Source organism: Loxodonta africana, chromosome 1, assembly GCF_030014295.1.
Source record: "Loxodonta africana isolate mLoxAfr1 chromosome 1, mLoxAfr1.hap2, whole genome shotgun sequence".
NCBI lineage: Eukaryota > Metazoa > Chordata > Mammalia > Proboscidea > Elephantidae > Loxodonta > Loxodonta africana.
In genome coordinates this window covers 16,518,497-16,543,333 of record NC_087342.1, presented here as the reverse complement: position 1 = coordinate 16,543,333, position 24,837 = coordinate 16,518,497, and the positions used below count along the sequence as shown (strand labels likewise).

The 24,837-nt window shown below is 36.0% G+C and overlaps 1 protein-coding gene across 7 annotated transcripts in view; it reads left to right on the top strand.

Moving 5' to 3' along the window:
- Positions 1-24,837, top strand: part of ZNF148 (zinc finger protein 148) — a 151,564-nt gene that overhangs the window by 25,242 nt on the left and 101,485 nt on the right. For 2 of the 7 annotated variants that reach the window (XM_064292933.1, XM_003412955.4), the window contains exons 2-3: positions 9,289-9,369; positions 17,200-17,335. The gene's annotated coding sequence lies outside the window, so the exon portion shown is untranslated. Of the gene's footprint in view, positions 1-2,943; positions 6,395-9,288; positions 9,370-17,199; positions 17,368-19,289; positions 19,371-24,837 lie in introns of those variants that run through there. The other 5 variants (XM_023551694.2, XM_023551693.2, XM_064292888.1 and 2 more) reach the window with 5 other exon arrangements.

The window sequence follows — 24,837 nt, the reverse complement described above, 5'->3', positions numbered from 1 at the left end:
GTTTTTAATTTTGATGAAGTCAAACGTCTTTTTTTTTTTTTCTTGTTCGTGCATTTAGTCTCAGACCAAAACCAAACCCATTGCTGTCGAGTCAGTTCTGACTCATAGCAGCCCTAGAACTGCCCCACAGGGTTTCCAAGGAGTGCCTGGCAGATTTGAACTGCCAGGCTTTTGGTTAGCAGCTGTAGCCCTTAATCACTATACCACCAGGGTTTCCGAAGGCTTTGCCGTATCCAAGGTCATAAAGATTTATGTCTGCATTTTCTTCGCTCTTTTACGTCTTTGATCTTTTTAGAGTTAATTTCTTTATGTGGTGTGAGGTAGGGGTATAGCTTTATTCTTGTGCAGGTGGGTATCCAGTTGTCAGCACTATTTGTTAAAAAGACTTTTTTTTCTTCATTGCATTATCTTGTCACCCTTTTAAAAAAAACATTTGGCTGTAAATGTAATGGTTTATTTCTGGACTCTCAGTTCTGTTCCTTGATCTGTATGTTGCAAAAGGTTAAGTGCTCCAGCCCTAGCTGGAAGGCTGGCTGTTCGAACCCACCCAGAAGCACCCTGGAAGACAGGCCTGCCAGTCTGCTTCCAAAAGGCCACAGCCTTGAAAACCCTGTGAAGCCGTTCTACTCTGCATACATGGAGCCACCGTGAGCTGGGATTGACTGGACAGCAACTAACAACAACATCCTTATGCCAGTACTATGTTGTCCAGACTTCTGTAGCTTTGTAGTAAATTTTGCAGCTGGGCAGTGTGCATCCTTCAACTTTGTTCTTTCAAGATTGTTTTGAGTATTCTGGATCCCTAGCAGTTCCATATGAATTTTAGGATCACCTTGTCAATTTCTATAAAGGCAGCTGGCATTTTTATATGGATTATGTTGAATCTGTAGATAAATTTAGGGGATTATTGTCATTTTAACAACATTAAGTCTTCCAGTCCATGAACACTGGATGTCTTTCCATTTATATATCCATTGCCGTCGAGTTGATTCCAACTCACAGCAACCCTATAGACCAAGTAGAACTGCCCCATAGAATTTCCAAGGCTGTAATCTTTACGGAAGCAGGTTGCCACATCTCTCTCCCATGGAGCTGCTGGTAGGTTTGAACTGCCAACCTTTTGGTTAGCAGCCAAGCTCTTAACCACTGCAACACCAGGGTTCCTCCTCCATTTATATTAAAAAAACAAAACAAAACAAAAAAACACCCGTTGCTGTGGAATTGATTATGACTCTTAGCGACCCTAGGCCTTCTTTCAATGGTATTTTGTAGTTTTCAGTGTACAAGTATTATACCTCTTTTGTTAAATTTATTCCTAAGTATCTTATTCTTTTTGATGCTTTTATAAATGGAATTATTTTCTTAATTTCATTTTTGGGTTCATTGTGTAAGAAATGAACATTTTGTACATTGATTTTGTAGTACGCAACATTGCTGAACTTATTTATTAACTCTAGTTGGTGTTTCTTTTCACTCTTTTTTAAATGTGGTAAATACATGTGTAACAAAACATTTGCCATTACAACATTTTTTATAGGTACAATTTAGTGACATTAATTACATTCATCATATTGTTTAATCATCACCAATATCAATTTCCATGTGTTTCCATCACCCTAAACAGAGGCTCATTGTTCCCTAAGCAATGAGTCCTCCTTTGCCCCTCCCTCCCTCTTGTCCCTGGTAACCACTAATAAGCTTTGGTCTCTATACACTGGCCTGTTCTAAAATATTTTATATAAATGAGATCCTACAGTATTTGTCCTTTTGTGACTTATTTCACTCAGCATGTTTTCAAGGTTCATGTAGCATGTATTCATTTCTCTTTATGGCTAAGTAACATACTATGGTATATATGTACCACTTTTTATATTTATTCAGCTGTTGATGGGCATTTAGGCTTTTACTACCTTTTAGCTATTGTGAATAGTGCTGCAGTGAACATTTGGTACAAGTATTTGTTTGCATCTTTCCTTTCCATTCTTTTGGGTACATACATAGAATTGCTGGATTGTATGGTAATTTTTTGAGGAACTGATAAACTGTTTTCATAGTGGCTGTACCATTTTAAATTTCACCAGCAATGGATGAGGGTTCCAAATTTTCTGTATCCTCTAGGACACTTAACCAAAAAACCCAGTGCCGTCGAGTCGATTCCAACTCATAGCGACCCTATAGGACAGAGTAGAACTGCCCCATAGAGTTTCCAAGGAGCGCCTGGCAGATTCGAACTGCCGCCCCTTGCGTAGCACTTAACCACTATGCCACCAGGGTTTCCCTACAACACTTACTGTTTTCTTTTTTTTTTTTGATCATAGCTTTCCTAATGGGGTTAGAGTAATATCTCATTGTGGTTTTGATTTGCATTTCCTTAGTGACTAATGACGTTGAGAATCATTTCATGTGCTTGTTGGCCATTTGTATTTCTTCTTTGGTGAAATGTCTATTCAAATCTTTTGCCCACTTTTTGGTTGAGTTTTTTTTTTTTTTTTTGTATGAGTTCTTTATACGTTCTGAATATTAAACCCTTATCAGATATATTAGTCTCCCAAATTTTCTCCCAGTCTTTTGTCTCTTCCCTTTGTTGATAAAGTCCTTGGGTACACATGTTTTTAATTTTGATGAAGGTCAGTTTATCTATTTTGTCTTCTGTTGCTTATGCTTTTGGTGTCAATCTAAGAATTCATTGTTAAAAACTAGGTCCTGAAGCATTACTCCTACCTTTTCTTCTAAAATTATTTTTTGAATTGCTGCAGAATCTTTAGTGATGTCTACTACTTCATCCCTGATACTGATAATTTGTTTCTTGTCTTTTTATTTTTGTTATACAAGCTAAAATCTGGTATATTTTTTGTTTCATTCAATTTTTAATTGATATTCTCTATTGTTTTCCTATTTTTATCTTTATTTCCTGATTCCTATTTTTATCTTTATTTTCATTCTTCTGCTTGCTCTGGTTTCATTTTGTTCTTTTTCTAGTTTCTTGAAGTGGGCACTTAGATTATTGATTGGAGATCTTTTCTCATTCCTAATGTAAGCATTTTAGTGCTCTGAATTTTCCTCTAAGTATTACTTTAGCAGCATCCTACGTATTTTTATGTGCTGTCTTCATTTTCTATGTGTTTTAAAAAATTTTTCTTTGAGACTTCTTCTTTGGTCCATGGATTATTTAGAAGTGTGTTTTATTTTCATGTGTTTAGAGATTTTTCTGTTGTCTTTCTGTTACTGGTTTTTAGTCTGTGTGATTTCAAATTTTAAAATTGTTGATGTTTGTTTTATGACCCAGGATATGGTCTGTCTTAGAAAATGTTCCATGAGCACTTGGAAAAAATACATGTTCTGCTGTTGTTGGTTCTGTATTCTATGTATATCATTTAAACCCTATTGGTTGATTGTTATTAATATAGTTATTTCCGCTTTTCTTCTTTTTCCAATTGTTGCAACTTTTCCATCATTTTACTTTCCACTTACCTATGTTGTTGAGTTTGAAGTTTATTGTAAGCAGCATATTGTTGGGTCATGTTTTTTAAATCCATTCTGTCAGTGTGTCTTTTGATTGGTTTATTTAGACCATTTGCATTTAGAGTATTATTGATATGTTCGCTCTTAAGCCTGCCATTTTATTATTTGTTTTCTGTTTATTTCCTCTAGTTTTCCTTCTCTTGCCTTCATGCAAGTTACTTGAACATATTTTAGGATTCTGTCTTGAGTTACAGAGTTTTTGAGTCTGTCTCTTGGTAGAGTTTTTGTAGTGGTTGTTCTGGGTATTACAATATGCATATGTGGCTTATAACAGCCCACTGTATCAGCATTTTACCACTTTGACAGAAGGGTGGACATCTCACTTCCATTTAGGTCTCTTTATCTGTTAAGTTTTAAGTATAATTGTTTTGAGTATTAGATGATGTTACAATTTTTGTTTCAGTTGTCAAATATAATTTATAAAACTAATGATGAAAAAAATAGTCTGTTGTATGTACCTATATTTCTGTTGTTCCTTCTTTCCTGATTTTCCAGGATTTTCTTTTATTGTTTCCTTTCTGTTTGGAAAATTTCCTTTTACTAGTCATCAAGGGTAGGTCTGCAGGCATCGTGTTTATTTAGTTTTTCTTCTTTTCACAGTGTTTTTATTTCTTCTTTATTTCTGAAGGATAGTTTAAATGGGTATAGAATTCTTAGTTGGCACTTACATTTCTTCAGTATTTGAAAAATACTGTGCCACTTCTTTTGGCCTCAGTGTCTCCAGATTGGAATTCTACTGTCATTCAAATTAGTGTTCTCCTGTAAGCAATGCTTCATCTCTGTCTGGCCACTTTCAAGACCTTTTCTTTGTCTTTAGTTGCTTTTTTACTTTGATTATTATTTTTTATTGTTGTCTTTAGGTTTTTAAAGTTTAACTATCATGTATCTTTTTGTAGAGTTGTTTGGGTTTGTCCTGTTTGAGGTTCACTCGGCTTTTTGGATCTGTAAGTTTGTTTTATTTGCTAAATTTGGGAAGTTTTTAGCCTTCATTTCATCAAATACATTTTTTAGCCCCACTCTTTTTCCTGGATCTTTTGTTATTGCCCCACAGGTACCTAAGACTTAGTATTTTTTTCAGTCTGCATTTTCTTTGTTGTTCAGATTGAGTCAGTTCTATTTTTCTGTCCTCAAATTCATTGGTTCTTTGTCATCTCCAATCTTTATTGAGCCCATTTAGCAAATTTATAAAATTTTATTTCTGATATTGTATTTTTTAGTCTTATAAGTTCCTTTTGCTTCTTTTTTATAGCTGCTGTTTCTTTGCTGAGGTTTTCTGTTTTTGGATTCAGGAGAATTTGTAATTGATTGTTGGAACATTTTCGTGATAACCAGAAAAATCATTGCTGTCGAATCTGTTCCAACTCATAGCGACCCTTGATAGCTGCTTTAAAATCCTTGTCAAATAATTGCAACATCTTCATCTCTCTGTTTACCTTAGTTAATTGTCTTTTCTCATTCATGTTGTGATTTTCTTGGACGATTTTCTGTTGTATTGTGGATATTTTATTATGTTAGCAGACTTTGAGTCCTACTTAAATCTTTTATTTTAGCAGGCAGTCACTCTGTTTTGGTTTAGCAGTGAATCTTGGCCCGTTTTGTGGGCTGATTCCAATGGTGGTTTGATTTTCAGAGCCTTTGCAGTGTTATTTTCATCTCCTTGATTTATCTGATGTTAATGATGCTGCTGGGTTTCCCCAGGCTGGGCTTTCAGGTGTCCTGGAACCCCTACTGGTTTCCCACTCCCAAAGCCCCAGCCAGCTAGCCTGAGGATTAGAGTCTTGGCTTTTGGGAATTAAGAGTTTCCAAATTGAGCTGTTTGCTGTGGCCAAGTTCCTCTTAGGAAGTCTGCCCACTTGCTTTGGTATCTCTTGATGGAAAAGGAAAGTCTCAAGCAAGAGAGTAAGGAGAGTGTTTCCCCTGGCCCTTATTGTTGGTGGGGCTTCCAGTTGATTCCCCTTGTTTGATGCTGCCAGAGAGACTCCTATTTGACCCCTGAAAGGAATATGTTTTTCTGGGCTTCTGTTGCTAGGTTGGTGGTCAGGAGATGCCAGGCCTGAGTGGCCTTCTTCTGATGGGTGTGGAAACGTAAACGCTCTGATGCTGGGTGGTTTCTCCAGTATGGGGTCCTAAACCAGTTCGCCTTCTTATAAAATAAATATTTAAAATGGATGTTCTGTGTGTGACTAGTTAAGCACCTTTCAGAGTTCTCCTTTGGTTGTTTGTTGTGTTATTTCCATGGTTTATAGTTAACGCTTAGTGAGGAGGAGCAGGGAAATACAGATCAGCACCATTTGACTGGACTGGAAGTTCAAGTTCCTTACCTTTTTGACTTGAATATTCTCCATTCACTGGGTTATTTTAGCTTTGAAAATAATGGTATATGGGAAGGTGCTTTGTGAATTTTTAAGCATTATATAAATGTTTGCTTCATAAAGCACTAAAACAGACGCCTGTTAGGGAGGTCAGCCATACCCAGTTTACGAGGGTGCTAGGGAATAGATGCATACTATTTTCCTATGCCTCTATGTTATGCAGACATAAACAGGATTTTATTATTTAGTTAATTAAAATGAATATGAATTCTGGGTGTATCTTCAAGGATGTGTTTCATCAATTATTTGTATTTAAAATGTTTAATTATCCCAATAATCCATAATAGTATTTCGATAGTCATCAAACATTTTTCAGAACAATACTGAAAATCTTATGCAACCAATTTAGTCTGTTTCATTTAATTCATAGATTGAGAAGGAAAAGCAAGAAAGTGTCCCGCTTTTGTTGTTGTTAGTTGCCACTGAGTCAGCTCTGACTCCTGGCAACCCCATGTACAACAGAAGGAAATGTTGCCTGGTCCTGTGCCATTTTCATGACCGTGAGTATTCTTGAGCCCATTGTTGCGTCCACTGTATATTTTGAGTGCCTTCCAACCTAGGTGGCTCATCTTGCAGCACAATATTGGATGGTATTCATAGAGTTTTCAAATTGGCTAATTTTTGGAAGCAGATCACTAGGCCCTTCTTCCTAGTCTGTCTTAGGCTGGAAGCTCTGCTGAAATCTGTCCATTATGGGTGACCCCGCTGGTATTTGAAATACTGGTGGCATAGTTTCCAGCATCACAGCATCAACACAAGCCGCCATGGGGTATGACAAATAGGCAGTGAGTCCTGCCTTTACAGTCCTTAATTTTCTGAGTATAAATTGGCTGGAAATAAGAATATGCCCATTCTCCATTAGAAGTTAGTGATTCTGAATGATGAGTTCACTTGTTAAATTTTCTTCCACCATTTAAAAAAAAACTTCATTGCCTTAGAAATTAATATGCTTGACATAATTTTTGTGGGGTTTCTACTAGTACCTGTATCGTCTGGATCTTGCCACAATAATTCTAAAACTTTAACTTTTGCGGTCTTACTTTCCTAGGGGGAAACGGTGGGCTTCCATGGTAGAGGAAAGGTTGTGATGGGAAGATATTCCAAAATTTCTGTTGATAGACGTGGACTTTGAGGGTATATTGGTGTGTGTGTGTGAGAGAGAGATATTTCCTTTTTGCTGCTCTATTTTTGTTTCATTTTAACATACCTAGTTATGTTCTTTGATGTATGACAGCCTTAATCTAGGGTTTTCAATAAAAAGTGATGCAAGAAGGTGAGTAGGCTTTTTGTGAAAGTGCTTTCAACAGAATATTAATATTTTAAAAATATTTGTCCAATCTGTAGATGTTACCGTATTATGTGATGAGATACTATAATGTCTTGATTGTGGAGTAGATATATGGAGTTTCATATCAACTTTTAAAAAGACTTAATCTAATACATGATTTGAAGAAATTTTACTTCCTACAAGTGGGAAGTGTGTGTGTGTATATACATATACACATACATGCATATACCTAACAACAACAACAACAAAAAAAAACACAAACCTGTTGCCGACTCATAGCGACCCTATAGGACAGAGTAAAACTGCTCCATAGAGTTTCCAAGGAGCGCCTGGTGGATTTGAACTGCTGACCTTTTGGTTAGCAGCCCTAGTACTTAACCACTGCGCTACCAGGGTGTCCTGCATATACCTCTACACACATAAATTGAATAGTGAATAACAGTGTAGGACAGATACAGTTTTGCATTACTTTACCTCCTTTTAATAATGTCTTCCATAAGGGTAAAATTTTATGACCTTTATGATCTTTTTGGTACTATTGCTGTAGAAATAAGATTTAAAAAATAATTTTGCATAATTGGAAGTAATTGTCTGCCCTTTTGAATGCTTGGCTACAAAACTTTGAGGTAGGCAATTAAGGGCTAAGTAGAAATAGATACTTAAAACAGATGTTCCCTGTGTAACTAGTTCAGCAGCGGAGCTACTGACTGGCCAAGGACTAGAAAACGCCCAACTACCAGAGAGGCTGTAGTGTTTGTAATCCCCGGATAAAATATATAAACACAATCTCGAATTTAGGTACTTGGATATTTTCTAAAGATTTAAAATTTCTTTCATTGCTCTGCTTTTACACTTACAGCTTTTACTGATTTGCGCAATATTTATTTAGCCCTAGAATATGTGCTAGGGCCGTTATGTGAAACCCTTTACCTATTTTTTCTGAGTAAAAACCTTTCTTTAAACTATTCTTTGTTTCTAATAATTCAGCTTTCAATCTTCATTACTTTTATTTCATATACAAGGGAAAAAATATACCAGTTACGAGAAGAAAATGATCTATTTTGGGTATCAATGCAGCACCAACATAGAGTGTTTATTTTTTGTGTTAGCCTCTGCTAAATGGGTGATGACAGCATGATATTTAAAAAGTGTCTATAGTTCATTTTAGCATTATTAAATACCCTTTGCCTTGAAAATTTTAAATACTTCATATTTTTTAAAAACCTCAAACCTTAATATGTTTATTGATCTGAGGGAGATGCTACTACGGGATTTTTATGAAAAAATTTTATTTTAGAAACAACCCAGGTATCTTGTCAACAGATGAATGGATAAGCAAAATGTGGTGTATACATGCAATGGAATATTTTTCAGCCATGAAGAAATAATGACCTTCTGATACATGGTACCACGTGGATGAACCGTGAAAACATTAGGCTAAGGGAAATATGTCAACAAAAAAGAACAAATATTGTATGCTCCCACTTGTATGAAATTGTATCATAGGCAGATGCATAGAGAGAGTTTACTAGTGGCTACCAGAGGCTGGGGAGGGAATGTGGAGTTCATTGCCTAGGGAGTGCTGAGTTTCTGTTTGGGGTGATGAAGAGCTTTTGAAAATGGATAGTGGTGATGGTTGCACAATATTGTGAATGTAATTAATGCCACTGAACTGTACATTTAAAATGCTTAAAACGACACATTTTTGTTACATATATTTTACCAAAATAAAAACATTTAAAAAATATCATTTTAGTAATGGAGAGACAAAATATGTTTTTAATGGAACACATTTTTATGTTCTCCCTATTTTAAGATATTTAATTATAGGTTATTTTCTTGTTTTTAAAGAAATTGTAATTCTCAGCTAGAAGTTAAGTTTGAAAAAGTCCAATTAGTGTATGAGTCATTTTTTATCTTTGTAATATCATGTAGCACTGATGGGTCGTTACAGTTTCTTGCTACTACTAATTTAATCCGTAAGTTAGTACCATGGAGAGATTTTTGTTAGGTTTAGCACATTTAAATATAACAATTTTACCTGACTCTGGAATATATCTAATCCTGATTCTTTTGGGGTTAACCTGTATTTTTGTACTTTTGTAGGATTGAGGGAGGAACCTGCAGCCTGGAAATTCAGCCCAGTGATCTGGCGGCATGGGCATTTGCCTGATACACTTCACGGAGGTATTCCAACACTGTTTACTCCATCTTTAATTTTTGCCTGTACCAGGCAGATGCACGTGAACACTCCTGCTATTGGGTCATACGCTGTACTTTCTGGGCAATCCCTTTTCCTTTCATACCCGCCTGTATATGGCTTGGATATCAAGTATAAATAGCATGTTGTTGTTAGTTGCCTTTGAGTCTTTTTGACTCATGGTAACCTCGTGTGCAGAGTAGAACTGCCCCATAGGGTTTTGACTTTTCAGAAGTGGATGGCTAAAGTCTCCCCTATCCTTGATTTAGATGATTCAAGAGGTGAGATTTTAAATTTAGAGTTGATACTGGAATGGGTTAAGACTTTTGGGGTGGTGTGACTGGGAGAATGTGTTTTGCATGTGGGAAGGACATGATTTTGTGGGACCAAAGGGTAGAGTTGTAAAGATTGAATTGTGTCCCCTTAAGATATGTCTTGGAATACTAACCCCCGTACCTGTGGATATAGTCTCATTTGGGAATAGAGTGTCCTTTGTCATGTTTAATTAGGCCGTATCGGTGCAGGATGTCACTTAAGCCAATCACTTTGGAGAAATAAAAGGAGCAAATTAGGCATGGAAGCAAGGAAGCACAGATGGGGCAAGACAGATGCCACGCCATATGAAGGTTGCCAAGGGACCAAGGAACAGCAGCTGAAAAGGGACAAGGACCTTCCCCCAGAGCCAGGGAGAGAAAGCCTTCCACCAGATCTGGTGCCTTGATTTCGGACTTCTTGCCTCCTAAACTGTGGGAAAATAAATTTCTGTTCGTTGAAGCCTCTGGGTGGTTTAGAATCTCCAGTCTTTTGGCTAGCAGTCAAGCGTTTAACCATTTGCACCACCCAGGGACTCATAAATAGCATAGTTTCACTGTATGTAGATAAGAATATTTGTGCATTGAAAAGAATTAATGTTATAATATAAAGTCTAGTATATTCTCTTATATAACCAGATCACTTGCATGTTACTTTTTAGGCCCCAGTTCTCATATGTTAGTAAGACGGATGATACTTCCTTTTCTTTTTGGCCTACCTTGGTGCATGTATTATAACTGTACTTTTATCTTTCAAACAAAGTGAAAGAAAATGAAATGTTTAACAGTTTTCAAGGTATTTGCATATCTGGCAGTGGCTTATATCTTCATGTAAATTATTGATGATCATAAAAATTCTGAAGTTTCTCAGCGATTGTTCTGCTTTGAGAATTCTTCTAAAACTTGAGGTTGTGGAAATAGTACCTGTTTTAATGGCTTATGTTAGGATTTTCTTCTTTTTCCATATCTTCTGGTATTGTCATGTCCAACATTTCTCACTCCTCACCCAAGTTTATAATGAGGAGTACAGACTTAAGCAGTAGAGAATGTTAGAAGGTCAGAGGCTTTTTCCCTGTTATCATTCCCTGTTAACAGTTGTGTGTATGTATCCTTCCAAAAATTATCATACATGTGCAGACATCTATATGTATATCTGTATTTACATATTTTTCATACAAATGGGAGCCTTAGTGGCACAGTGGTTAAGTGATACAGCTGCTAGCCAAAAGGTCCACAGTTCAAATCCACCAGCCGCTGCTTGGAAACCCAATGGGGCAGTTCTGCCCTGTCCTATAGGGTCACTATGAGTCGGAATCAACTCAACGGCAATGGTTTTGGTTTTTTTTTGGTTTTATAAGGAGGAGATCATACCATATATATTGTTCTGCAGCATGTTTTTTTAAACTTTCCGTATCACCCCTTTTCATTTCATTTAGTGTAGTTTTCCAGTATTTGTATGTAACATAATTTAGCTAGTCATGTATTTATAGATATTGGGTTTTCAGTTTTTTAGCTATTAATAAATGGGAATGTAGTGAATATTCTTGGGTGCATCTTTGTCTATTTTAATGTATATCTGCAGTATTAATTCCTGAGGGGAAAACATTTAATATTTTGATGGGTGAACTGCCTGATTCTCAAAAGATTGCCCTAATATCAGTAGTCTGTGAGAATGAGAATCTGTTTATCTCCTTGAAAATATTAGCTAGTGTCAAACTTTTTAATATTTGCCAGTTTTATGTTGTTTTGCTTTCCTTTCCTTTCATTATGAGTGAGTTTGAGCATTTTTTCATGATTGTTGGCTGTGTGCATTTTTTCAGTGATCCATTTAGTCGTGCTTTTGCCCTTTTCAGGGGCGCTTTGTATATTCGGAGCCCTGGTGGCTGGTGGTGTGGTGGTTAAGAGCTATGACTGCTAACCTAAAGGCAGGCAGTTGGAATCCAACTGTGGGGCAGTAGTCTGCTGTGTCCTGTAGGGTTACTAGGAGTCAGAATTGACTTGACGGCAAGGGGTTTGGTTTTAAAGGTTTGTATATTAAGGAAATGAGCCCCTTGTCATTTGATAGACAAATCTTTTTGCTCAGTGTTTGCTTACCTTTGATTTTGTGTGTGTCTTGGCCTTACAGAAGTTTTAGTGTTTTATGGTTAATGTAGTGATGTTTTCTTTTATAATATGGAAAGGCTCTGTGTAAGCTTATAAGGTCTTCGTCATTGCTTGTAGGACTCACTTTCCCCCAACAGTCTAACATCTCTGAATGACATAAATCGCTGGCATGGCATAGGTTGACATTTCCTCCCTCCCATCCTTTCTTCCACATAAAATAGTTGCATGTCCTAAGATTGGTAGATTTAGATTCAGTAAACTACGATACTCGAAAAAGAGCTGTACTTTTTTTCAGATGTCTAGTCAACTGTCTGCACTCCAGTTATTGAACGATGCATTTCTTCTCCACATATTCAAAATGCCGCGTTTATCATATACTAAATTTCTGTGTTTTTGTGGGGCCTGTTTCTGAAATCTATTTAGCTCAGTTCATCAACCTGCCTCTTCTTGTACTGATAGTATTAAGAGAATTCTGTAAAGGAAATACTAATAAAATTATGATCCATAAATAATTACCTTTCTTTTATATAAACAGCACACGATGGGACTAATAATGGAAGAAAAAAAGATACATTCACAATAACAACTAAAAGATAAAATGCTTGGGAACAAATTTAGTACATTTATAGAACGAATTTAAAGAAAATTTTGAAACTCTACTGAGTGATAAAGAAGAAAATTTGAATCAATTCTAGTTCTTGCATAGGAAGATCTTATTGAACTTGTTTATTAGTTCCAGTAGGTTTTTTGTGAATTTGTTAGGAATTTTCGACATACAAGATCATGCCATTAGCAAATAAAGACAATTTTACTTTTTCCTTTGTAATCTGGATGCCTTTAATGCTTTGTTCCCTCTTTTTTATTGCGCTAGCTAGCACCTCCAGTGTAATGTTGAATAGAAGTGGTGTGTGGCTTCTAGTTTTTAGGAGGAAAACTTTCAGTCTTTAATCATTCATTGTTGTTTTAACTGTAGCTTTTTCTCTAGATGCTTTTTTATCATGTTGAGGAAGCTCCCTTCTAGTTCTAATTTGCTTTGAGTTTTTTTTTTTAAGCCACGAATGGATTTTGAATTTTGTCAGATGCTTTTTTGTGTCTGTTGAGATGTTCATGTGATTTTTTTGTTCTTTCTCCTGTTAATACGATGTATTACATTAATTAATTTTCAGATGTTAAACCAACTTTGCATTCCTGGGATAAATTCTCCTTGGTCATAGTGTATGATCCTTTTTATATGTTGCTAAATTCAATTTGGTAATATTTTGTTAAAGATTTTTGCATCTGTGTTCATGAGGGATATTGGTCTGTAGTTTTGTGATGTCTTTGTCTAATGTTGGTATCAAGGTAATACTGGCTTCATAAATTCAGTTGTGAAGTGTACCCTTTTCCTCTGTTTCTTAAAGGAGTTAGTGAAGGATTGGTATTTCTTTTTAAAATATTTGATGGACTTCATTAGTGAAGCCGTCTGGGCCTTGGATTTTCTTTGTGAGATTTTTAAGTATTAATTAGTTTGTTAACATTCAGATTTTTTCTTTCTTGAGTCTTTTTTGGTAATTTGTGTCTCTCTAGGAATTTGTCCATTCTATGCAAGTTGTCTATTTGTTTTATAAATTTATAATATTCCCTTATAATTCTTTTTTAATTCCTGTAGGGTCACATGTAATGCCACCTCCTTCATAATTTTGGTAATTTGTGTTGTTTCTCCTTTTTCATAGTCCTTGAACTAAAAATTAGTCAAATTTTGTTGATCTTTTCAAAGAAACGAGGTTTTCTCTTTTGTATCTGATTGATTGCTGCTTGAATATGTGTTATTCCTTTCCTTCTGGTTACATTAAGGTTCAGCTTGTTTTTCTCTTTGTTTCTTAAGGTAGAGGCTTAGGTTATTGATTGGAGACTCCACTAATATATGTGCTTAAGGCTATGAATTTCCCTCAGTAACTTGCATATATTTTATTTTCGTTTTCATTCATTTCAAATTATTTTCTATTTACCCTTTTGATTTCTTTTTTGGCCCATATGTTATTTAGAAATTTTAAGTTTAATTTTTAAACATTTGGGAATTTCCAAGTTTCCAGTATAGCTGACGGTTCGGTTGTGGTATGGCTTCAGTCCTTTTAAATTTATTGATACTTGCTTTATGGCCTAGCATGTGGTTTATTCTGGAGACGGTTCCATGCGTGCTTTAAACAATGTGTGTTGTTTGGTGGAGTAGAAACTGATCCAGTGTGGCTCCATTCTCTCCCTCCTCCTGGGTGGTGCAAATGGTTAGGCACTCAACTCTTAGTCAAAAGGTTGGCAATTCGAACCCACACAGTGACACCTTGGAAGACAGACCTGGCGATCTGCTTCTGAAGTCACAGCCTTGAAAACCTTTTGGAGCGCAGCTCTACTCTGGACACGTGAGGTTGCTGTGAGTTGGAATCAACTCTGTAGCAACTAACAGCAACAACTAAGTGGTCTAGTGTTACAGTCACTGCTTCATGCATCCTTATGGCTTTTAAAGAAGAGCAGAAGTGAGAAAATACATTTATAGGGTCTTTTAGATTAACCCATGTATGTACCATTTCTGGTGCCTCTTCTTTTTTTCCTGTGTATTTGAGTTACTGTTTGGTTTCATTTCCTTTCAGCTTGAAGAGATTTCCTTAGTATTTCTTGAAAGGCAGGTCTGCTAGAAAAATTTCTCTCAGCCTTTGTTTATCTGAGAAGATGTTTATTATGCCTTCATTTTGAGAATAATTTTGTTCTTTCTTGATTGACAGTGCTTCTTTCTTTCAGCAGTTGGAATGTGTGGTTCCACTGTCTTCTGGCCTCTGTTGTTTCACTTGGAAGTCATCCGTTAATCGTATTGATGTTTCTGTACATGCCAAGTCATTCTTCTCCTGCCAGTTTCAAGAGTTTTCTTCCAGTGTTTGCCTTCAACAGTTTGACTGCGATGTGTCTAGGCGGGGGTCTCTGTATTTCTCCTACTTGAGATTCATTCAGCTGCTTGGATCTGTACATTAATTTTTTGTTTTTGCTTTTTTTTAATTAGGAAATTTTTGCCAGTGTTTTATTATCTTTTTATACCCCATTCTCTTTCTTCTCCCCTTCTAGGACTCCAAAAATGTTGGTAAGTTAGATGTTTTTTCACAGGTCTTTGAGGTTCTGTTCATTTTTCTTCAAACTCTTTTCCCTCTGTTCTTTAGTCTGGATATTTTCTGTTAATCTGCCTTTAGGGTCACAGATTCTTTTTTCTGCCATCTTGAATTTGCTGCTCAGCCTATCTAGTGAATGTTTTATCTGTTGTATTCTTCAACTTCGGAATTTTCATTTGTTCCTTTAAAATAGTTTCTGTGCCCATATTGAGAATCTTTGTCGACTTATTGTTTTCATAATTTCTTTTAATTTTGAAAACTTAACTTTTCTTTATTTCTTTTAACATGTATACACATATTGCTTAAACCAGCATCTGGGAGCATGGAAAAACAGTTTGTACTGACTGCTATTTTTCAGTACTATATTTTTCACAAACAACATGCCCACGTAAATAAGATGCCCACACACATAACACACATAGCATGACTAGGAAAATAATGCATGAGGGAGTTGCATGGTTGGCAAAAAAACATGTAACATGTGCATTATTTGTCTAAAAATATGATAATTAGGTTCACACTTTCCTGTTTATCTGTTTCATAATTTATTGTTAAAAACAGCGTTTTAGATAATGCATTGTAACAACTCAGCATTGTGATATTCCCCCAGTCTCAAGGCTGTTGTTGATTCTCTTGTCATTTCACTATGATTTATATATTTGGTCCTATCCTATTGAAAAAAGTAACAACTTTTATTTTGTGCAAAACTTTATCTAGAAAAATAGACATGCATGAATCTCCTGCTACATTTTGAAATGGAAGGGTACTGAGGGGTGAATAGCTTTGTTAGAGTTTAAAATGTTTTAAAAATATATACACAATGTTGGTGAAATATTTAAAAAATAAAGTATAATTACTGTTATACTTTTTGAAATTCAAAGATGCGGTTATTACTGGTTATGCTCTAGACAAGAAAAATCACTCTTCTTGCCTTTGTGTCCTTGGCAACTGATATAAAATCTCTTTGTATATTATCTGGTCCCCAAGCTTCTCGTGGAAACCCTGGTGGCTAGTGGTTAAGTTCTATGGCTGCTAAGCAAAGGGTCAGCAGTTCAAATCCGCCAGGCACTCCTTGGAAACTCTATGGGGCAGTTCTACTCTGTCCTATAGGGTTGCTATGAGTCAGAATTGAGTCAACGGCACCGGGTTTGGTTTGGTTTGGAAGCTTCCCTTGAAGGATACAGGCAGTCCCCAGATTACAAATGAGTTCCCGTTCCTAAGTCTGTCGTCAAATTGAATACGTACGTAAGTTGGAAGAGTTACGTATGGTTCATATCTAACATCAGTTAGTCAAATGTTTGTTGTAGTATATAATATATAGAGTATCTTTCTATGCATACAAGCATTAAAGACAGACTTCTAGATACACAGACATCTTCAACATAATAACAATGTTTTGATGAACGTCACAAAGTAGCACCCGTTTGTCATTACGAAGCATTGTATATACCTCAGATTTTTAATATAATATGTTTTATGGGGGTTGGTTTGTAACTACAGGTTGTATGTAACTCAGACTTCGGAACCTGGGGACTGCCTGTGTATATAAACTATCCTTGCTAGATAGAAATCTAATATTTTTACATACTTCCAGAGTAGGAAATTCCACAAATTCTTTAGATTGTTACTATACTCAGAAATATTGCCAAGAAGTTGCCTTCTTATGTACAGTCTATGCTCTTTGTGTTTTTGGATATCGTACACACTTTCTATGTCACTATTCCCATCTTTTTGTCAGCTTTCCCTGTCAAAGATTAGTAACGATGTTTCTGTATCTGGGTAATTAATGTAGTATATAACTCTTGTCCTTTCTATTGTGAATATACATGCATTCTGGATACCACCAGTTCTGTTTGTTATTTGTAAGGCCAGGAATTTGTTTATTTCTCTCTTCACTTCATAGACTTTATAAAGCAAATATGAATGATGTGTTTAAGTAGTTCTTTAATGTTTGCTTTCTCTTCTCTAACCTTTAAAGTCTGTAACTGTGAATTTCCTTAAACATCCGATATTTCTGAGGCTGTAGACCCCAGATCTAGACAAATTATTCTTATAAGACCAGGATTATTTTATGGCTGACCACTTACCACTGGTACATCTACCCAATTTCAGACCTAAATACAAGTCAGTACTTTGGTTATTCAGGCGTAGCTCAGTGTTTACAAAGAGTGATCACTTAAGGATTCATACCTGCTTCACCATATTGTATTTATATAGTATTTTTTCTCCCATAAGTAATGTGGTTTTTTGGTTTGTTTTTGTTTTTGGATAGGAATTGGATGACCTAAGTGATTAAGGTGGTTTTGAGGGTTTCTGAAGCCTGGGAAAGGTGGAAACTCAACCATGATTTCGTTTTCAACTCTACAGCATTTCCTTCCTTGAAGTCTTCATTGTTACCTTAGTCTCAGGTAACTTCAGTTCTTGTTTTTCATAATCATGTGTAAGTAAATTTTTTTTCAAATATGAAACCATTTTTTGACTGCTAGAACTTCATATTGAGTTTGTATAATAGTTTATGTTTTAGTATTTATATCTGGAAGAAATTTAATTTTTTTTTCTTCAGAAAACAGTTTTAAGGAAAAATTGATTAATAATGGCATGGCTTTAGGTATTAAGAAAATGTGTATAGCTTAGCATGTAGTCTTACGTGAAATTTAAGTGAGAAGTTGTTTTCTTGTTTAACCCTTTTCCTTAGCAGATTATTGCATTTTTTTACCCCATCCCAGTGCACACGCACACACACAATACACACACATTAAATTTTCCAGAATTTCCAGGGAAACACTATTTTCATTTTTGTGAAAATTAGATATATAGGTCAAATTTAATGGCATTTGCTATATAATTTTTAAAATGTGAAAAGAACATACCAGTTATTGTATATTCGTACATACTGTATGCTTGTTTACATTAATGTAAAGAAGCAGTCATGTAGATAATTAAGCAGTTATTTATATTAGATGTATTAGTTAGGATATGGATTTGTTTGTTGTGACAGAGGCTTAAAAAAGACAGACTTTAAAAAATATTTACTTGAAAAGCCCGTGTAAACAATCCAGGGATTTTATGGAGGTGTTAAAAGCAGTATGACCCTGGCTCCTTTGTCTTGCTCTGCCATTCTTAATATGTGGCTTCTAACACTGATCTTAAAACAGTTACCATCATGTCTGACTCTAGCCAAAAGGAAGAAAGAAAAGGGGAGGCCTTTAAGGATGATGTATATACCACATTCTTCTTGCCTTTAAGGATGATGTATATACCACTTCCACTCACATCCCGATGGCTATAACTTAGTCACGTGGCCACAACCAGCTGCAAGGGAGACTGAGAAATGAGTCTTACCTGGTAGCTAAGGGTTTCACTTAAAATTTGGTTATTGAGTAAGAAGCAGAAAACATTCTGAGGATCAGCCATCTGTCATGTTAGGATTTGTTACTTTAAAATGTAGTTTTTATTGCCCAAGACATTAACTTTTGGCCTCAGACAATACTTTGAAAATTCATCAATAATTTGGAAAGTCATCATGGTTCATTGACTAAGCTCTACCCCATCATAAGATGGGGTAACGTGTTAAAAGGTAAATTTGACTTGAGATAATTTATCATTTTGCTTCACTGACATTAGGTTGAAATGATTCGTATAAAATTTTAGACTTTAAAGCAAGAGTGAGGGACTGTGGCTGGGAGGGTCTTTTTAGCTACATACGGTAAAATCTGTGAAAGTCAAAACCTGTGTAACGTGGAAACCTGTCAGAGAAGGAAAACGAAGTTATTTTCCACTAATAGAGAGCAATAGAGAAGTGGTAAGACTGTATGCTGTCGTAGACGAAAAACTTGGGAGACCTGGAAAAACAAGGCAGTCCCATAGAGTTCCGGCTCTCACAGGTTTCACTGTATAGAGCTAAATGACATGTAAAGGATTTCTTCGAATTCTAAAGAGTCTATTCTAAATGTTTAGATATGATCAGAACAACTTGTTCCCCAAGACATGATATATTTTAAGTCATTCTTTTTAGATGGAAAGTACTGTACATTGCATTTTATGGTGCTTGTCCTAATGTGAATAGTGTGCACTTTGAAACAAGTATCAAATATTTCATATTTCTGTTACACAGTTTATTAAAGGGTTGGAAACTAGTTGTCAGTTTCTACCTTATTTTATGCCAGTATACATTAAACTCGATACCTTTTTTAAAAAGACTTCACATAGCAATTACTTTTGATAAGTTTGTTTCATGCTTATATACAGTTTTTGTATTAGGTCTGTTGATTTAAGTTTATTGCTAAATGATTATAAAACAGAGATGTTTTTGGCTTTGATGGCAATGAAGGCATCTTTAATCCTGTTGTATTTCACAAATAGGGTTTGTACTGTTACCGTGAGATGACATTTGTTTGATTTGTTGAAAAGGCCAAATTTAGTTGACACTGCTTCTGTTCTTGAGTAAGTTCTGATTACTATATAGTACGTATTGAAAATAACCACTCGGTTTGTAACGTTCATTGATAGTGCACAGGGAAGTTTGTTTTAAGAAGTATTTTTATCTTCTGTTTATTATGCAAGATTATAGAAAGTTCAGTTTCCTAATAGAATCAGTGTTTTGACTACTAATATTTGATTTGTTGATATTGGCATAAGATATAATAGATGCGACAATTCGATTAGCAGACTATGGGATTCTGTTGTTTGACCCTTTTAACCCTCTCTCTCTTAAAATAAATTATAATTGTTCCTTAACATTTGGAGTTGCCATACGTTTGATGTTTTGATATTTCTGAATACTACTATTTTTTGTTCTTGCATTGTTTTAGGACATATTGGTGATAGTTACTTGAATGCAGAATGTACTTGGATTCTGCTTTATTTGAGGGAGGCTTCAGTGGATATAGAAATGCCTGTTAACTTTGGCGTAAAATTTATAAATTATTTTTCTGTGGTTAAAAGCTCACAGTTTCCTTTTTTATTGTCATACAGTATAAAATGATTGATAGTTTTTTTTATTGTCATACTGTATAAAATGATTGATCTTAACCTATAAATTCTCTAATAATTATATTGTTTTTAGTTTTTAAAATTAGATACCTGTTTATTATTTGAACCTCTTTTATTTTTGGTAGCACTAATCAGAAAAGCCATTTTATCCACTTACCTGCATTGTAAACAATGCTTCTATTTGTGCATTTTGAACTAGCAGCACTATAACAAAGCAACTTGATGGCACACCACAACAGCACCTGTAAAATCACTAAGGGCACAGTTTACAAGGTATGCTTTATAGATGCAAAATGATCATTGCGCAAACATGTATTTGAAGACAGTTCTAAATGTGGAACGTGCCTAGACAAGAAGTAGGTTTTGTTCTAAATTAGAGATGAGGCAGTTTTTGCTTAGATCAAAACTATACTTTCGAAGGATGAGAGAGAATAGAAAACAGTACAACTTTTTAGAAATGGCAAATTTGTCAAAGGTTCTAGTATTGATCATGGAGCTCTTCACCTCTTGCTTCATCTAACCAAATGATCCTGAGACCGATACTTATATACTTACTCCTCACTTATCGGCTATCTCACTATCTGACGTTTCACGTTTACGACAGTGGTAAAAAAATCTACTGTCTGACTATTTTGCACATTAATGATGAATGTCTGACAGTAACAAATGCTGAGGTGCAAGGTGAGAGTAATGTCGGTTGTGGTGGTTAAGGCTGTGTGTCAGCTTGGCTGGACCATGATTCTCAGTGGTTTGGTGGTTATGTAATGATGTAATTTGGCAGTCATGTAATGATGTAGTCATCCTCCATTTTGTGATCTGTTGAGGTCATCCTGCATTTTTGCATAACACTGATTTTTGCATAACCACCTGGAACCTAACCATGTTGATAAATGAGGAGTGGGTGTACTTCTAATGCTGATACTTTTAAGTTGTAATTTCTCACTGACTCATACATAGGTTAGAAGTGTTACTATCCAAATTAGCCTAACTGGCATCCTCCAAACTACAAGGAATTTCTTGGATATGCTTTGAATCAGAAGTCATTTGTGAAATCTAGCTTTTTTTTTTTAAACCTGTTTTCAGAACAGGTTCCTTTCAGTGCTTCTCTTCTGCCTACAACTGAAGCTTCTGTGTAAAAGGAGGGATATTGTTGAATTTGGGAGAACATTTTGAGTGGGAAATTATTCTTTTCATAGAGAAGACAATGATGTTTAGATTTCTAAGCATGTCAATTACAATCCATTTTGATTCATAATATATAGTTCAAGTAATGCATTGTTCAGTAAGAAATGGTGTAAAATAATATCACTGCCAAACTCAATAAATAAAACTTAATAAAAACAAAAAAGTGTCTTTAAATGAGAAATGTTTGTTTGATTTTGTTTTTTGAATGCTTGACTGCAGGTTTAATTAAAGATAAAGTGGCAGATGGATATTTATGTTATTCCGTGGGGGAACTAGGTGTCCGTTCAGGGATTTTAGAGTATTATGGCACAAGTCTTCACATCTGCTTGTATCCTAAAACGTACAGCCTTCTTTTCTTTGATATAGATGTATCTTTAGCACTGATTTTTACATTTATCAGCCATATTTAGGATTATGGTTACTATTATTTTTATTTGGAAATAGAAATGGGAAAGAGAAAAGAGATTTTCCTGAAGTAACTGGTAACGGTTTGAAGAAAGAATGGAGGAAGGAAGGTAGTTTAAGTGGCTGTATGTAAACCCGTGAAAAAAAGAATGACTAGGTTGAAATTCACTGAGCTGTGAATAATAGATGGAAGTGGGATGTAGAAAGTGTCCACTCCTCCTAAAGGAGAAAAGGGAATTCCAAGTCAGAAAGTTTTCCCATGGCAGCCAGTAGATGGAATAACCAAGTAAGGCGAGTTGAGTGCTTTACCCAAGCCAAGCAATGGTGGTAGGATGCCCTCAGATTAAGTGGTGAGAAGGGAGTGAGTCCAGTGGGTTCTTAATATGTCCAGGGCCTTTTCAGGTTGAGAGTATGGTGTGGTAAAAAGTACATCGAGCCGGGTAAGCCTGGGTTGAAATTCCAGTTTACTTATTTCCTAGCTATGTGACTTTGGGTAAGCCCTACTTTCCTCATCTGTTAAATGGGAATACACTGTTACTGCCTTGAAGGGTTATTGTATATATTAGGTGACGTAACATATGTAAAGATGCCCAGCTTAACACACGTTAGTTATCCTTCCACTCTGGGTTTTCATAACCTCTGAACTTTATAATACAGACACAAACCTATAATAAAATTTGGAAAGATATTTTCCGCATTTAATTGCATAGAATTCTCATAAAAAAAAAAACTGAGTAAACATTTAAGAGCCTTGTATAGTTGATTAAAAATGAGTAGCAATGCCCAGCTTGTCCATGTTAGCTTCTGTTAACTTCGTCCTCCGTGAACAAGCCCAGTAGTCCCCTGAGCTTAGGAAATAATTGTCGTAAATGCTTATAGTAAAAGCCCCTGCATTTAACTTCTTATTAAAAGCCCTGACTCAGGCTTATTTACTCTGTTTCATCTTATAAATCTATAAAGCTTAATTTCTAATTGCTTGCACACAGTTGATTAGAAGAATTAAATTAGAAGGTGACAACAAGGGAGCCAGCTGTCTCTCCTGGAAGGCAGGAGAAAGTGATGGCTGCTAATTTGCGCTCTCTTTAAGTACAGCATTGCCTCTGGGCTTAAATGCCTAGGGAATTGACTAAGCACTCCAGTTACTCAGCTGAATCAAACATACATTTGTCAGTAGGAAAGAATGGTAGCTTGGGGAGTGGGACATTGGATGGAACAGGAAACTTTTGCGGTCCCCGTTGTACCCCTGTTGTCATACCTTCCGGATTCTCTGGCCAAGGAATGGAGATGAGGGAAGGAAAAACCTTGGAAGGAAGAAAAGAGTTCAGAGTTTGAAGTAATCTGCTAAAGAGAGATTTTGGAGAAATTAGTCCGAGCTGGGCTTCTTTCTCTCTCTGTCCTGCTGTATTCCAGTTTTCAACTTTCTTTGCTCGGGGTAACTTAAACTGCAGAAGAAGGAGTACCATCCATCCTTAAGCTGAGTTAGCCCTAGGGCAGCGTTTTCCATCCTGTCTTGGCTCCTAACAGCTCTGCCATTTTGTATCCTTCAGAGTCAGCTGCCAAAGGTCTCTTGACTCACAAAATGAAGGGCCTTCACAGGGTGTTCAGAGTGTCTCGTTACTCCACCTATTCCATCTTTTCCTCCAGTTGGTTAGAGGCTCTTGGGAACTCAAATTAATTGTTTAGCTCTTTTTTTCTTCTTCCAGATCCAGTCTTTTATGTAAATACTTAAAAGAATTTAAATGTGATTTAAAAGAAGTTTTATTTATTTTCTTGTCTCTCCTGTAATATCCCTAGTCCCTGGATTTCCATTAATTGTATACACATTTGGATCAAAAACATTTAGCTTTTTGAGGGTTTAGCAGGATGAGAGGAGCCCTGGTGGCACGGTGGTTAAGTGCTCACTTGCCAACGAAAAAGTCAGTGGCTCGAACCCACCAACAAGCCTGCTGGAGAGAGATGTGGCAGCCTGCTTCCGTTAAGATTTACAACCTAGAAAACCATATGGGGTAGCTCTACTCTGTCCTATTAGAGTTACCATGAGCCGGCACTGACTCAGTGGCCACGGGTTTGTTTAGCTGGATGAGACGTTTCACTATATACATCTTAGTATGGATTGGTTACTTCAGTTTCCTTTCTTTACATTTGACTCACCCCTAAAAATATTGAAATTAGAGAAGGGAAGTAGCATGATTTCACTTTTGAGTCTGGGACTGTTTGTTGTATTCAGGTTTTTGAATGTGCAGTGAAGCACGGTAGAGCTTTGACTAAGACCACATAGGGGTCTTAAGGGGAAAAAGCTGAAGTTGTTAAAGGCGTAGAAGGAAGGAGGTACAGGTACAACAAAAAACAGACTTTCCCTACTTCATCCTTTTTCTTAGAGTAGGGTTGTCTCATTTCCTTTTTTCATAGACTTGATGAAATTACCTTTTTGGTTTGGGGGCCTGTTTCATTTTCTGTCCACCTTACTCTGCCAGGAGACAAACCGAGGAGATGGGGTGTAGGTGTGGTTCGTTTTGTCTTTAAAACATGTTTTAAAATAACACTTAAGTCTTTGTTTTAACGTAAATAAGAAAAATAAGACTTAGAGTCGGTCCTATTACCCACATAATCCCCTGTTGTAACATCAACAAAAAAATGATGATACTGACACATAGTTAGAAAAACGTATAAAATTGAAGGTCTTCTTCCCATAGCTCCTGTGTTATCTTATTTCTCAAAGGCCACTGCTAAGGTTCCCCCCCTCCCAAAAAAAATCCTTTATAGAATAACCATTGATTGAGCTATTTAAAAATCTTCTTAAAAAATATGTGGAAATGATCTTACTCTCTGCATAGTTCTTCACTTGATTTTTTTTTCCCACTTAACATATCTTGAAGAACTTTTCACCTAGCTCATACAGAGCTACCTCATTCTTTTAGTGGCTTCCTGTATTCCATTGTATGGTTGAATCATAATTAAGAAGATTCCTATCATTGGGCACTTTGGTTCTTTCCAGTTTTTTCTCATTAAAGTGTTGCATCAGACATCCTTGTACGGATGGATGTCTTTGGTGTGAACTTTTATGCATAAATCCATAGAGTTGTGTACATCCCTAGCAGTGAGATTGCCGGATTGATGGCACGTGGCGTTTTCATTTTGATAGACATTTCCAGGGTGCATATTAAAACCTTATCTGTACGGTGTCCAAAATAGAGTCTTTGTTGATATCTTACTACCATATTTTATGCAAATAACATGCCAACCGTGCAACCCCCTCATGTGTTATTTTCCCAGGTGCACTGTGGTTATGTATGTAGGCCTGTTATTTACGTGGGTGCATTGTTTGCCC